Source organism: Sphaerodactylus townsendi, linkage group LG03, assembly GCF_021028975.2.
Source record: "Sphaerodactylus townsendi isolate TG3544 linkage group LG03, MPM_Stown_v2.3, whole genome shotgun sequence".
Classification (NCBI taxonomy): domain Eukaryota; kingdom Metazoa; phylum Chordata; class Lepidosauria; order Squamata; family Sphaerodactylidae; genus Sphaerodactylus; species Sphaerodactylus townsendi.
The window spans coordinates 56,641,089-56,655,839 of record NC_059427.1 but is presented as its reverse complement, the minus strand read 5'-3'; the positions used below and the strand labels follow the sequence as shown (position 1 = coordinate 56,655,839).

The window sequence follows — 14,751 nt, the reverse complement described above, 5'->3', positions numbered from 1 at the left end:
TAAGCTAGGACATTTTTAAAAGGGGAAGCATAGCCTCCTGCCCAATCGTTCGCTTGCAAGTGGCTGCAACCCGAGATTTTTCAAAAAACTAATGGTTAGTGCAATTATAAAAAAACTTGCTTTGGGGAAAATAACGGGGCAGACTTGCTTTGGGGGCAGGATCCGTGCGAAGTTCCCCCCCATGGGTTTTTTACCATCCTTAACCTGTGTTTATTGGCCGGTGTAAAAGGGGCCAGAGCACTGAAGATATGTAGCATATTTGTGAAATTTTCTTTATTTGCAAATGTACATTGCAAATGTACAATCAGAGCACAAGTAGAGCCAAAGAAACACTCCTAGAAGGCAAGAAGTTTACTTCCAACTTCAGATCCGCACACACACAATGGCAGATTCCGCATGAGCCGTATATAGTGGTGTGCAGCTGGCGTAAATGGTAACTCAGCTGCCCTGGGGCGATCGCATGGCCAGGCACCCTGTGGCCAGCATGTAAACTGGCCGGGCCGCAGGCCTTTGCACGGTTTTTATCTTGTCACCCATCCAGTCCTGCACAGCCATGCAGAAATGGACCCATGAACCCCCACGGCCATGCTGACATCTCACGGGACTCAGATTCTAACCTGTGTCTGTGTAGCTATGCAGACAGAAAGCAGCAAGAAAAGAGGTATGCAAACACGGCCAGAGCAGGAGCCCCTCCTGCCCGGCCATTTGTGCAGCGCCGGCTGCACACTGGCATTTTCCAAAAGACTTTCTTGTTTAACAAGTCACGAAAACACCATTGTGGGGAAAATAGGTTGTTGCGGCTATGCTCCAGCAGGAGCAACAGCTGTATGAAGTCCTCCCCCACAATGGTGTTTTTACTGGCCACACGCCGCTATGTACAGCTCGTGCGGAATCTGCCACAAAAAGACCCAGACCTAATACTCCAAAGTATTTTACCTGCAGACTGTTCACAGCTTTTTTGGAAGGTCTGTTTCCGTGTCTTCCAGCCTGCAAGCCTGCTGTTTTTCAAGATATGCTAATACAGCTGGGAATGGCTATTTTCTCCCACATTTTTAGTCACAGTTAAGACTGAAATCCTATAAATGCTTTCCTGATAGTATGCCCATTGAATAAAATGAGACTAAGGGCCAAAGTACATGTGACACATTCTTGCAGCCACCATTACCACTTCTTAAGAGCCAGCGTGGTGTAGACGTTAAGAGCAGGTGGATTCTAATCTGGAGAACTGATTCTCCACTCCCCTACCTGAGTGGCAGAGGCTTATCTGGTGAACCAGATGTGTTTCTGCACTCTTACATTTCTGCTGGGTGACCTTGGGCTAATCACAGTTCTTCAGAACTCTCTCAGCCCCACCTACCTCACAAGGTGTGGGAAGGGAAAGGAGCTTATAAACCACCTTGAATCTCCTTACAGGAGAGAAAGGTGGGATATAAATCCAAACTCTTCTTCCTAAAAGCCATTTAAAATTTTTGTAGGGCTCCAATTCTGATCAGGCCTTCAGTGTGGCAGACTGAGATGCTCTAGTTTCTCCCCGTGCACCTTATCAAGTGCTAAAACTGCCACACACATACATATTACTGGACAGTTGGGGGGCGGGGGAAGGGAGGGGGGACAAGAGCACTGCAGGCCAGATCATGACCAGGCCCTTGTGCCTTTTTAAAAATGATATTAAAAAGTTTGTGGTGTCCTGGTGGCAGCCATGAGGATGCCATCACTTCTAGTTTGGCTTTTACTTCCAAGTCAGCCTGCTTAGGATTGGGCACTACAGCTATTAGAGACTTTAAGCTCCTCTTTTTAAACAGTTAGTTTCCACCTCCACGGACAATAAGGAATATCAGCATTACTTTGATTCTCACTGAATTTTAACTTTATTATTATTATTATTTATTAAACTTATATTATTATTATTTATTAAACATATTAAACTTATAAACGTAGGCAAAAACCATTCACTTTACTTTCACAACAATATGATGGACAATCTTGGAAGGAAGGGTCAAAATGAACCTCTGTTGTGAGCCTAGAGATGTAGTTTTAACAAGTGTCAAGGGTGCAATTAGCAAGCTTGATTTGCATGTGTTGAGCTAATTGCACCTTTTACACTTGTTAAAACAGGCAAATGGTTCTTTCTCCCACTCTGGACATTCCACAGGTATATATACTCCACTTGCTTTACTACCATCAGATCCTCTGAAGATGCCAGACACAGATGCAGGCAAAATGTCTGCTACTAGAACATGGCCATACAGCCTGGAAACCACACAAGACCCCAGATCTGAAGTAGTTAATTTGAATATTGTTATGTTTATTTACATAGGTAGATGAAATACATGAGAACAATTTTAGGGATTTGTGTTACTGCGTTTTTCTTGCTCTGTTTTCCATAACCCGCTCAACGAATGTATATGTCTTATGTACTATATATGTATTCCATCTTTTTCAAACTGGTGGGGTTTGAGGAAAAGCATATATCTGTTGTGACAACATTTGAAGATTTAAATTAAAATCAGTTCAGCGACATTTATACATTCAAGAATTCTTAAGTAATACATTCCTAGATGTTAAGAATACTTCGCTGGAAGTAAGCCTCATTGAGTAGACCTTGGTATGTTTTTAAGAAGACCTCCTTTGAATTGTACTGAAAGGTTCTTATGGATTTAAAAGGGCAGAATGGTGTTGGGTTGCCAACTGCCTGCCTGGAGGAAAAAAAATGTTGCTGCTTTAATAGATGGTTACTGGGATGTTATTTACCAAGTGATAGTATTTTCCTCCATTCCATGAAAAAAATTAGGGTCGATTTCCACGCATTAAACAGAGGACATTTTTCTCCAAGTCTTCTGGCAACCTTGAAAGTATGTGAAGATTGCACTGTTAGTCAGCAAGAAATCAACATCTTCTCATGTTTAAGAATTCTAAATGATTCTAACATGATAATGTAATGTTAAATTTAAAATTATGGATAGAATTCAGTGTTTTTCAGTTTGTTTAACGTTAGTTTAATGTTAATATGAGCACAGGAAAACTTTTAGTTTGCACCCCACTGTAAAGTTATTCGGAGTGAACTGCATAGGAATGAATGAGAATGAGTTGGAAGCGCTTTAGCAGATTTGGAGAACTTTATAATCGATTATGCTCTTTGCTAATTAAAAGGGATAGTCCTAGATCAGGGGTAGTGAACCTGCGGCTCTCCAGATGTTCAGGAACTACAATTCCCATCAGCCCCTACCAGCATGGCCAATTGGCCATGCTGACAGAAACTGATAGGGTGCTGTGGATTCGCAGGCATCCTGGAAAACATCCTGAACCTCTACTATCCTGTCCTAGAATAGTCACTCTAGAAATGGGTAGAAATTGGAAGTATTTCCAATCATTTCAGTACAGAGATCCCTACCAGCCCAAGTAGATAGAGAGAGTACAGAGGAGTCTTTGTTGAATTACTTTCACAGTAGCATTCAAATCATTCAGAAAAGCAGATAGTACTATCAGAGGAAAAATTATAAATATTGAAAAGTGTGTCTTTAAAAAGTGTGATGATTAAATGTCAGGGTTTTGAGAGAGCAATGCATCAGGCTGAGCACAGTTGGGGAGAAATAATTTTAAAGTGCTTTACAAGGAGATAACTGTTCCCACAGAAATTAAAGCAATTTATTCTGACATGATGCCTTGTACCTTATATTTATGCGACCCCTAACAGATCATGTCATAGGAGGACAGAACTACTCTTTTATCAAAAATCACATCTTTGCAAATATATACTGTTCCTTAAACCCACGAGTTGTGGTTGTTTCAGACTGAGTTTTTCTACCATATGATTGTGTGAATGTGGATTATTTACAAAACTTCAGGGATTCGCACATTTTGGAAGATTTCAAAAATCTAATTTATCAGAAGTTTAATGGTTTCGGAACCCACTGCAGATGACTCATGTTGCATTAATTCCTATTATACATCATCATCTGCCCTCACCTGGATGGCCCAGGCTAGTCTGCTCTCGTAAATCACATTTGCCTTGAGTAGAGCCCGCGTGGTCCAGCGCCGGAAAGCGAGGCAGTGACGAGGCCAGATAACATCTATTGAGTGGGAGATGCGCCAAGCAGCGGGGCCCAGCGGAGGTCCGATGTTCATGAATCTCAGCGTTAACTGGTTCCTGGCACCTTTTATTGTCTCATTCTACTCAGGTGTAGGAGGGAGGAGCGGAGGGGGAGTTCAGGGAGGAAGCGGAGGTCGGAGATCATCATGTGAGTGCATGAAAAGAAAGTCTCTCACCTAGTTCACGATCTTGAGGAGAAGAAGCGTAAGCGTCTAAAGAGCCTAATCCTCACCTGGGGAGGCAGAGACCATTTGTCCCTAACGCCCAGTGAGCTGAGCCAGACAAGTTCATGACCCACGTGACTCACTTAGGGGATGAGGAATGGGGAGTCGCGATCGCGACCAAGAGAGCCACATTTAGGGCCATGCAGTGGAGTATTCCAGCTTTCGACCAAGTGCCGTTACTGCTGGGTCAGCCCAAGCGGTGCACTATCTACATCACCCTCATACACATTTAGAAGGAGGCAGAAATGCTTAGGAGGCTGATTTAGAGGACAGGGCCTTGTACTCCCTCCGCTATTTGAGTGAGTTGACCCGAGCTGCTTGTGCAACATTAGAACTTGGTTTGCGGGGCAGGGGAGGAAAGTCGAGGGGCTTTACTGCGTTACAGGCAATATTAGATACACATTGAGCGATACAAGACCGGCGATGAGGCATACAATCAAACCAATGCAGAGCTGTATGATAACTCAACCATCCTCCCGGCAGCCAGCTCCAGAGGGCTGACCACCAATTGGAGCAATACATGTCATACTTTAAACTGGATACAACCTTTTGTAATTCACGCTTTCATATGAATCGTGGGGTTATCAGAAAGGTCATTTGATGTAATAGCAATAAGTAATCAATAAAGCTGTACGATTATCTAGGGTAGAAGCAGCCGAAGTTCCTGCTGCTTTCGGAGGTTAAGAGCATCAGAGCAATGGAGGTAGAAGTTGATGGACCATGGGGGCACAGAGCCAGCCCGGCCAATGGTCTTAAGCGTTGTAAGCGGAGTCCGGGACTCCCACTAGGAAGTTCTTGAGGAGAGCGAACTCCGCTTGAGTGCTCGCTCCGGCAAGAGGGTGAGGGGCAGAAGCCCGGGCGGCAGCGGCGGCCGCCGGGCTCCTGAGGTGGAGCCTGAGGCAGAGACGATGGTGGCTGACTAAGGCAACAAAGAGTCCCGGCGAGAGCCGAGAGCAGGGATATGGTTGAAAGTTCTCTCCCATAAGTCAGAACCAGCCAGCTTGGGAACAAAGATGTTCCATTATCGCGAGAGGAATGACCTCCGTCGTGTGCAGTTCCAGTTAGCGAACGGTGAATGGGCGAATTACGGTTCCTCGTCTTGTCAGCGCCCGGAGATGCGAGGCACTTGGAGTGTTGGACTTCATTGATTAAGCGACAGTCTTGGTGACAAGGGGAAGCGCCCGGCCGGGAAGAGGTTTGGGCCAGCCGGGTCCCCAGTCAGCTCACCAAGTACTTGATGGATGAAGCATTCATAAAGGGGCTTAAAGCCAGACTCGCTAGGAAGTCTCAGGGCTTTACCAAGCGGGGAGCAGGCAGGGCTTAGCAGGCTCCCGACTCCTAGGTACTGGCCCAGGCAGAAAGATGGGAAGGCGTTGGCAGCGGCAGCAAATTGCTCCCAAGATGTTGGGTCTGGTGAAAGCTTCGTCAGGGGGGTGGCCGATGCATGTCCTTCCGACGGGGAGGCAACAAGAGCAGGCAAAAGGATGACTGGCGCCCGAGGTTGGCGGTGATGATATCGCAAAGAAGCCTGGCACAGGAGTTCTCCGGGTGTCTCCGGGGGGTGGCCTTGCTGGTGCGAAAGCAGCTCTTGGGAAGCTTAGCTGGTGGTTGCTTTGATGTTTCCCCAGGTCATCCAGAGTCCTTTGGACCCGTCTGGGCGTCGGCGTCCCGGCGTTCCGTTAAAGGACGCTGGTGAGATCCTTCCAGAGAGATGTGATTTCCATCTCTGGGATGGGAGTTAGTTTCCTCCTGGCGCCAAATTCCATGGAGGCTGGCCGATCATGAGGCGAATCCCGGAGTCCCACAGGAGCCTGTGAGGAATGAGGGACTGAAACACACCCCCCCTTCCCTAGGTTATAGGAGGGGCGAGGTCCCGCCAGGTTAGGTTCTTCCGGCGGGTGGCCCGGGAGATCAAGATCAGATTTTATTAGAGTTAGACTTTTAATGTGTGCAAGGACTATTTTGCAGACTCGCGTGTAGTGCGAATTCTGCTTCAGGGGAGCACCTATCTTCTATCCCTCTTTCTTAAAAATTATATGACAGAGAGAGGGCAGGGGTGAAGCGGACCCTGGGAGGTGTGGATGGTATGCATGCTTAATCAGTAACACGAAAGGACTTTGGGAGCTCTTTTGGGGGGATGATATAGGTGCTTCGAGAGGGAACAAGGCATTCCAGGCGGTTGAAGGGCAGAGGACTCCACATGCAGAGGAGTTTTTCTTGTAAAGGAAATGTACTTACACCGTGATGCTTGGTAGCTACTAGCAGAAGGGCTGGATGGTGCTAAAATTTGTGATCGGAATTATCTTGAGGAAGAAGCCAGCCATTTGAAACCACTCTCCTTAAGAGGCGGTTTACGGCCAATGAAAGCGTCTTTCTAGAAGTGATGATGGTGCCTATAATACCACTTGATGACCACTGGAGGCCCAAGAACTGGTTTATTAAGGTGAATTTGAAGTGCGGCAGCCTCCTTTTTTAAACTGGAGAGCCTGTCCCTGGCAGTGCTCTGCTTGGTATCCAGGGCCGGGCCCAGACACCCTAATCCAGGGAGGGAGCCCAGTCCAGCCAAGTGGCCCTCCCGCCTCTACTGGTTGAAAGACAGAGGGAAAGGGAAGGAGGGAAAAGGGGAGTAGTTGAACCTGGAGGATTCGAAGGCAGTTCCGAGGTACAATGTCCGGGATTAGTGATCTGTGCTTGATGGATTTATCCATCCCAGACTAAGAGTCGTTTTTGACCCTGGCTCATAGAGGTCTCTTCCCAGGAGATTCCACACATGGATGTCCAAGATGATGGGGCCGATACCATGAGTTGTCGCAAGTCCCAGTCCTGGAGCTGTATGTAGACCCGTGGCCCAGGCGGGCCCAGCTCCGTCTCGCATGGTTTTGTTCCACCCACCCAGATGTATGCGGGCAAAATCTCCTCGGTGGAAAGCCACTGCGTCAGGCCACTTTCGGCTGCCCTGATGACCTTGATCACATCGAAGCGCCCGGTGTCCACCAGGCCCTTAAACATGCCATCCCTCTATATGGCTGAGCTCCAGGTATAGGGGCGGGGGCTTCCGATGGAGTGTTTCCACCGCTCGCGATGGTGGTGCTGGCTGCATGCATGTTGGCTGCAGGGCTTATTAGCCCGCACTGTATTGGAGTCGACAGGCCCGGGCAGAAGCGCATGGGGCACAGAGAGGATCAGCTTGTCGCCAGCTGGTTCCGGATGGGCAATTCCTGCGGGATGTTAGGTCCAGATTTGGAGATGGATGGGTCCCCTGGTAGTGCGTGGAGTCGATTACTCCGGGAATGATGAACACTCCCTGCTCAGCCCGGCCGGGAGGCCTTAGGCAGCACCAGCCCAATGGTCCCGGTAGGGATAGGAATTCCGCTTACGATACTGGGTTGGGGCGACAAGGACCTCATGGGGAACTTGGAAGGAGATGGGCTACAGGTGCACGTGAGTGAGAATACCACCCAGTGGGGGGGGGGGGGGTTTGGGCGTGGGCCTTGGTGTCTGGGTCTGCTCTAATATTCTCCTCACTTGGTCCCTGGGCTGGGGAGGGCGCCCGGTAGGCGAGTTTCCCCGGCCGAAGGGCAGTCGCTTCTCCAATGGGAAGCCTCTCTGGCATCGTGGGCACGGGTCTTGGGGCGGTCTTCTCCTCTTGAGGGGAGGACCCTCCCTCCATGTCAGAGGTTGTAGGCCCCCCCGCGGGCTGCACCTACACTAACCCTTGGAAAGTGTCGGGTCTCTGCCGCACTTGATTAAAGCAGTCATCCCTGCAAGGCTGCCTCCCGCCCGGTGGAGAGTGCCTGCGGCGAGGCGAGCTAGCTTGGTGGCGGAAGATCCACGATGTCCCTGGCCAAGCCTTAAGCATGTCGGCCAGTTCAGGATCTTTGCCCAGGCCCGTGATTGCTCTCGCGGCACTCCGTGGAAGCGTTCTGCTTTAGCTTGAGCGCGCCTTATGAGGAGGCTTCGTTTTGGGCTACTCTTAGCATATCTACCTGCCTCTTGCGCTTCCTGGAGCCTACCGTTCCTGCACAAACTTCGGCATAGAGGCTCTTGGGGCTTTTGCCGTATGGCGGAGAAACTCTGTGTGGGCTGGCCAGAATTAGAGGACCTTGACAAAGCGCCTTGTAAAAGCGCGCTCAGAAGCGACAGTAGAGGGAGTGAAGCCTCCAGGCAGGACAATCGGGACTGTTGCAGGGTTACTGAAGGCATGTCCCGAAGCCGTAAGGCACAATAGCTTGGCCCGGTGTAGAAGCGCCGCCCGGGCTGGCTTGCCCTGCTAAAAGCTTTTATTGCTGAAGCGAACTTCGCTCTCCCAGATCACAAATTGTGCAGGAGCTCAGGAGACATCACCGGAAGGTGGGTCTTCCAGTGCGTCCGGAACCGATTAAGGTGATTCCCTACAGCGATTGCCTCTAGCCGCCTGCCTCTCACGTAGGGGCTAGTGATTCCCTCGTCTCCGCGCCATTTCTGCGGAGCTCGAGTGAGGATGTTATGAAAGCTTAAAGGCGGTGCATTTTCGACAACCCGCTTGAACAATGCCACCCTCCCCTCGGTATCTGTAGAAGTGGGCCAGGGGGGCACAATGCGCGAACTCGGCATGGAATCTTCCGTTAGGGTTTCTTTCTTTTTGCAGATGCGTGGCCTAATACTGGCTCTGCGAAAGTTTCGAAACCAGCGCCATTACTAGCGGTTGCTGGCCAGTCGTCGGTGAAAGCCGGAGAAAAATGAAGAAGCGGAGCAAGGGGAGGCGGCTGAGCAGCGGGGAGAATTGAAATGGGCGGAGGAGCAAAGGGGGGGGGCAGAAGAGGGACAGAAGCGTCCAATTTAGCGGATAGAGAAAATTCGGGGGTTGAGGAATTGAAGGTGAAAGATCCGAAAGGAAGATGACCTACAGCAAGGGAGCCATAAGTCTGCAGGCTGATGGCGACATAACATTGTCTCCGCGTCCGGTAACGAGTGACATCGGTAGCGCGGGTAATGCCGAAGTCGCCCGATGTTTTTTCAGATCCTTAAGATTCCAATGGCCCCCCCCTCTGGGTACCATGGACATTGAGCTTCAATCTCCTCAACCAATTTCGCGCGAAGCTCCCTCCTCTTTCACGGACCCTGCAGCATTTGCTAGCGTTGCTTTCAGTTAGATCAGCGTGCTTGTCATAAAGCCCTGCTTTAAAGCTCCCATACTCACCGGTGTTCCGTCCGGGACGAGAGAGTGTCCTGGGGCCGAGCGTGTCTCTGGATCGCCGATCCAGAGGACGAAGCGTCACGAAAGCAGTGAAGATCCCTGGATCGCGCCGATCCAGCGGACTTGATGTCCCGGTATCGTGCCCGCTTCCCGAAGCGTGACGGTGAGCAGGGTGGAGGTTAGAGGATTCGAGGGTTTTCGGCACCAGCTTATGTGAAGTGGAGCCGCGGTCGAAAGCGCAGAGCGAGGAGCTAGCGAGGCAGCGGAGATAACTTTATCTGGTGGAGATAAAGCCAGCAGCCGGACGCGGAAGGTCCGTGTTCTAAAGCGAATCTCCAGCGTGCTGGTTCCTGGCACCTTTTATTGTCATTCTATGAGAGCGTGTAGGAGAGGGAGGAGCGGAGGAGTTCAGAGGGAAATGGGAGGTCGGGGAGATCATCATGTGATGCATGATCATCCGTTCCTGGCTGCGATCTTGAAGGCGGAGAGGAGCGTCTGAGCCTAATCATCGCGCTGTAGAGCTGGACCATTGTCCCTGCTGTGCCCAATGATTCAGGCCAGAACAGTTCCATGACCCGTGACTCATAGGGGATGTGAGGTTAGAGGTGCTGATCGACCAGAAGGCACGTGGGGCGTGGAGTGTTCCAGCGGCTGTGGAGCCGCACCACGGTGCTGCTGGGACAGCGGTGCACTACTACAGTCATATATCAGGAGAGACTTCCAAGAAATTCCTGTTCAGGGTCACTGTGCAGTGGAAGGCCATATACTAAACCAGTCTGCTGGTCTCTCTTGTTGAAAACACCATAAGGGGTCACCATATGTTGGCTGTGACTTGATGGCACACATGAACATGTCATTTTTCAAGATTCATTTGAGTGAACTGTATTCCTTAACTTACTCGTTACCAGAATTATTATTATTATTTAATTTTGTTTAATATCACAGCTGCCAGTTCTTTAGCTGGTTGTTGTCCTTACATTACAATTCAAGCCTCACCCAGACGCCTAAGATGTTGTAATGTATCGGTGTGGCCTGACCGTAAATTAATGTGGATCCTGCAAGCAGGCTTCACTTGAAGATGTGACAGAAGTTGGTTTACCGATCGGTTGAAGATGTTTCTAAAGTGCTGCCCATTTTTTTTTTAGGAGGTGACAGGTTGTCAATTACCACTTGATGTTATCCAGCTGCAAAATGCCCAGGTATTTATAGGCTTCCTTTTGATTGCACTTGATTAGTTGGCCGTCAGTGATCTTACCCTTATTTATCTCCACAGTGGTGCACTTTTCCAGGCCAAACTCCATTGAAATGTCTGTGCTGAATGTTCAAACTGTGTTCACTCGTGAGTGGATTTCTGTGTCTGATTTCCCATAGAGCTTCAAATGTTGTCAAAGCATATAAACCCACGGCAAATCTGGGATTTTCTCCGAAGTCTTTGGCCCATTTGATATCCTCAACTTTATTGTTTTCTTTAAAAGTACTGTTAATTGGGATCGTAGCAATGATAAACAATAAAGGGTGATAGTGAGATCACCTTGGAAGATTTCTCTGTTCCATAGTTTTCATTTCTGACTTTTGGTTCAGTTTCCCACTGTCACATCACTTTTTCAATGAATACTCAAATGTTTTTACTGACACCAATTATTTCCAAGCATTTCATGATCCAACTATGGGGCAGTGAGTCAAATGCCTTCTTGTAATCGATCCAGATCATATGTGCAAATTTGTTCTTGATTCTTACGTTTCTCTCATTATCATTTTATCTATCAGGAGTTGGATCTCTTGTACTCAGTCTCCCTCCTCCTGTTTGTTACCTTTTTCTGCTCCACTCAGTATCCAGAACCTATGAAACCAGACACAATTAGAAACAGTTAGCCGATGAACAATGATTTTCTTTGTACGAAGTTAAAGATGAAGTCCCAGAACAGTGCCAAGATGTCTCTGGCTGCCCAACCAGGATGTATCTATTTTAAAGTAACCAGCGTGCCCATCCCCCTGACCACCTTACAGTCCCACAGTTGTACTACAGACCAAAGTATGTGGCCTTCACTAGATTAGCAGAGGAGAGATAAGCAGTCAGGGAGCAGCAGAAGAATTGTTTCACACAGCAGATTCACACTGACCAGAGTTCCCATCCCCCAGGAACTCAAGCCAACCCAACACACTGCCAGGATGTTATTTGCTTCTAAGTAGTCCATGATGTTATCCGCTATTATGCTAGTGAGCAGTTTGACATCTTGGACATCTTGGACAAACATGTTATTGGTCTGTAGTTTCCAGGTGTTGTCCCTTTGACTGGATCTTTCTGAATCAAGTATGTCTTCCCAGTTGTTAGGCATTCATAGATTTCACCATTTTACATGGTTTCACTGAACTGCCATCTTGTTGGGTGACTTAGAGAGGTCTCCTCAGACCTCAAAATGGGGAAGGGGTTGAGCCACCTTTTTTCTTCTCCTTTCCCCAGGACAACAGCTCTTGCTACATCAGAGCTATGTCTTCTCTTCCTTGGTCTTTTCAAAAATCCAAACAGCCCTGATCCTTTCCTGGGCACACCTGACTTCTCTCTTGGGGAGGGCAGTGATTTGTAATTTCCTGTTCCTCCTATTGGAACTGCAACTTCTTTGTTTCTTTGTGGTAATGTGTAGCATACCACAGTATATGATTTGATGTTGTTATGCCCACCTTGACTTATTGGCTGTTGGAGCTAAAATAGGGAAATGTGTAATCTGATCATATCAAAAGTGGGGAGAAAAAGCCACAAAACATATATACACTTCTGCATCCAGTGCCCTTAGCATAGGGTATAGTTGAGACAGCTTGCAGTCTGGTTGTTTTCTGAAATACAAAGAGCATAAGGAAGAAATAGGAAATTTGACAGGCTGTTAGTAAACTGCTAGATTTGAAAGGCATTCCCCTTTAAGCCTACTTGATGTGTGAGTTTCTGAGATCCCAGAACAGAGCCTTTGAAATCAGTAAGATTGTGAAAAGCTAGCTAGGATTCTTTAAAGAGAGAGGAACTGGTCAGCAGACTTTGAAGTCTGTGTTTCAGAGTTCGTTGACCTATTAAGCAAACATCAAAGCTTGCTGAATATCTCAGTCTATTTCAGAAAGCTCTGATTTCCAAGGCTGTTCTAGATGTTGAAAAAAGTACTACGGACTTAAAATGCCAATTAAACCTAGGAATCATAAATAAGTAAGATATTTCTGTCAACTTGAGAAGTATTAAAGAGGCTAAGGTACAGGAACCTGGTAACAAAATGTATATAATTCTCAGGGATTGTTAGGGGCTGTAAGAAATTTTAACTGATGTATTATTTGGACTGGGATAGGATAACAGTAGCACTCAAATATAAGGTTTATAGAGTGATGAAAATCAGCAGTTAAAATTCAGTTCATAAAGAACAAGAAAATTCTTTTGATAGGCATAAAAAACAAATCAGAGAAAAGAATAAAGGATGGCAACAAAGTTCTGTCAGTGAAGATGATATACTCCTACCGTGTTTCCCCAAAAATAAGACAGTGTCTTATATTAATTTTTGCTCCCAAAGATGCGCTATGTCTTATTTTCAGGGGATGTCTTATTTTTCTGTGTTCTGCTCGTCGGGCATGCTTCTAAACAAAAACTTTGCTTCGTCTTACTTTCGGGGGATGCCTTATATTTCACACTTCAGCAAAACCTCTACTACGTCTTATTTTCAGGGGATGTCTTATATTCAGGGAAACAGGGTATCAGAAGGAACCCTAAACAGCAGGAATGACAAATACATGCTTCTGCCTTCAGTCCTCTAATATCAGAATGTGAATTCCTGTTCTCCATCAGTTTAGTTTATGGATATGAAATAATCTTTTTTCAAAATTAACTGTGTAAAAAAAAAGGCCAAGGCAAACATCTGTTTTTCAGTATGGTAACCCTGAAGTTTTCTTAAGGAATGGTGGTTGTCTTTTGGATATCCCAAGAAATCAAAATAGAATAGCTATCATACATAATGAAATATCCATCATAGATTATGAAAGTCAAAAATAAACATATCAGCAAATTGCAATAGCTTGGAAAAAAGAACAACATCAGTTCTATGAACCCTTTTCCAGCAGGTGTATAACTGTCCTCCCTCTTGAACAGCAAATAACAGTATATGTTACAGTTGATGAATGAGATACTGGATTATGTGTGCCCATACAGAAAATTTTGCAAATCTAACATAAAGGAAAGTACAATTTTTCATCAACAGAAGCATAACTTGGGAGGGGGGGGATCTACATCCCCAATAACAAAGTTATATGATTTTTTTGGTATCTATTTCTTGATAAAATGATAATCTTGAAAGGTCCATAAAAGTTTTCAAGATTTTTTTTTTGGTCTCTAGCAGCACCTAAATCAGTTACTTCAGAAAAAAAACCTGGATTACAGTACAGTTGCACATAGTTACTCTAGTCTAAATCAGTTTAACTCAGTTGGTTTAGACTGGAGTAACTGCACAGGATTGTGCTGAAAATCTTTGAAACATATTGAAATAGGACATAATCTAAGACATGATGTACTTAAGTCAGTATTTATTTACAAAATTTTGTCGGCTAGATCCAGGGCAAAACTTAGGAAGTTGCAGTAAAAAAATCATTGTGTCCTGATGTGCGGAGGCTCGATTACCAATGACCACAGACTTCGTTTTCTTTGGAATGACCTTTGGCCGCAGCCCGTTTTATTAAAACCAAAATAGGAAGCTGGGCGAGCATAAGGGGCACATCCTAGCTGCCAGGCAGCAAGCGTGCTGAACCTGGCACTGTCCCCAATCCCTTTTGGGGAATTGAGACAGAAAGTTACTAGGTGCCACTTGAGCGCGTACCCGTTATATGACACCCTTTCCTGCCAGGGGTAGTGGGCTCCCTTGCAGAGCCTCCGTGGTTTGTGTTAGCGAGCTCTCCCCACCCTCAGACCTCTTATTGAGACCCCCAGCTGCAGGGAGGTCTGGCATGTAAACTCAGCCTCCCCAGAAAGGATGTTCTCTTATGCCCAAAACCCGCCAAGGCTGTGACGAAAAAGCAAATTAATTGTCAATAATAAATTCAACCAAACCAACCCAGAACACAGGGAGGGAGGGTGGATCCACTCTCTCCGTGGCCTTGGAAGAGGCAGGGTCCAGCCAGGAGAAGCCTTATGTAGGCGCGCCCAGGCTTCCCTGTCATGTGACGGTGCCCCATCACATGACTCCGGCCTGGCGTGACCATGCCATCTTGCAGCCTTCACCTCTCTCCCCTGCTCCGTCACA

The 14,751-nt window shown here is 47.0% G+C and overlaps 1 protein-coding gene across 1 annotated transcript in view; it reads left to right on the top strand.

The window, feature by feature from the left end:
* CACNA1D (calcium voltage-gated channel subunit alpha1 D) overlaps window positions 1-14,751 on the top strand; it is a 181,938-nt gene that overhangs the window by 13,938 nt on the left and 153,249 nt on the right. The window lies entirely within an intron of this gene.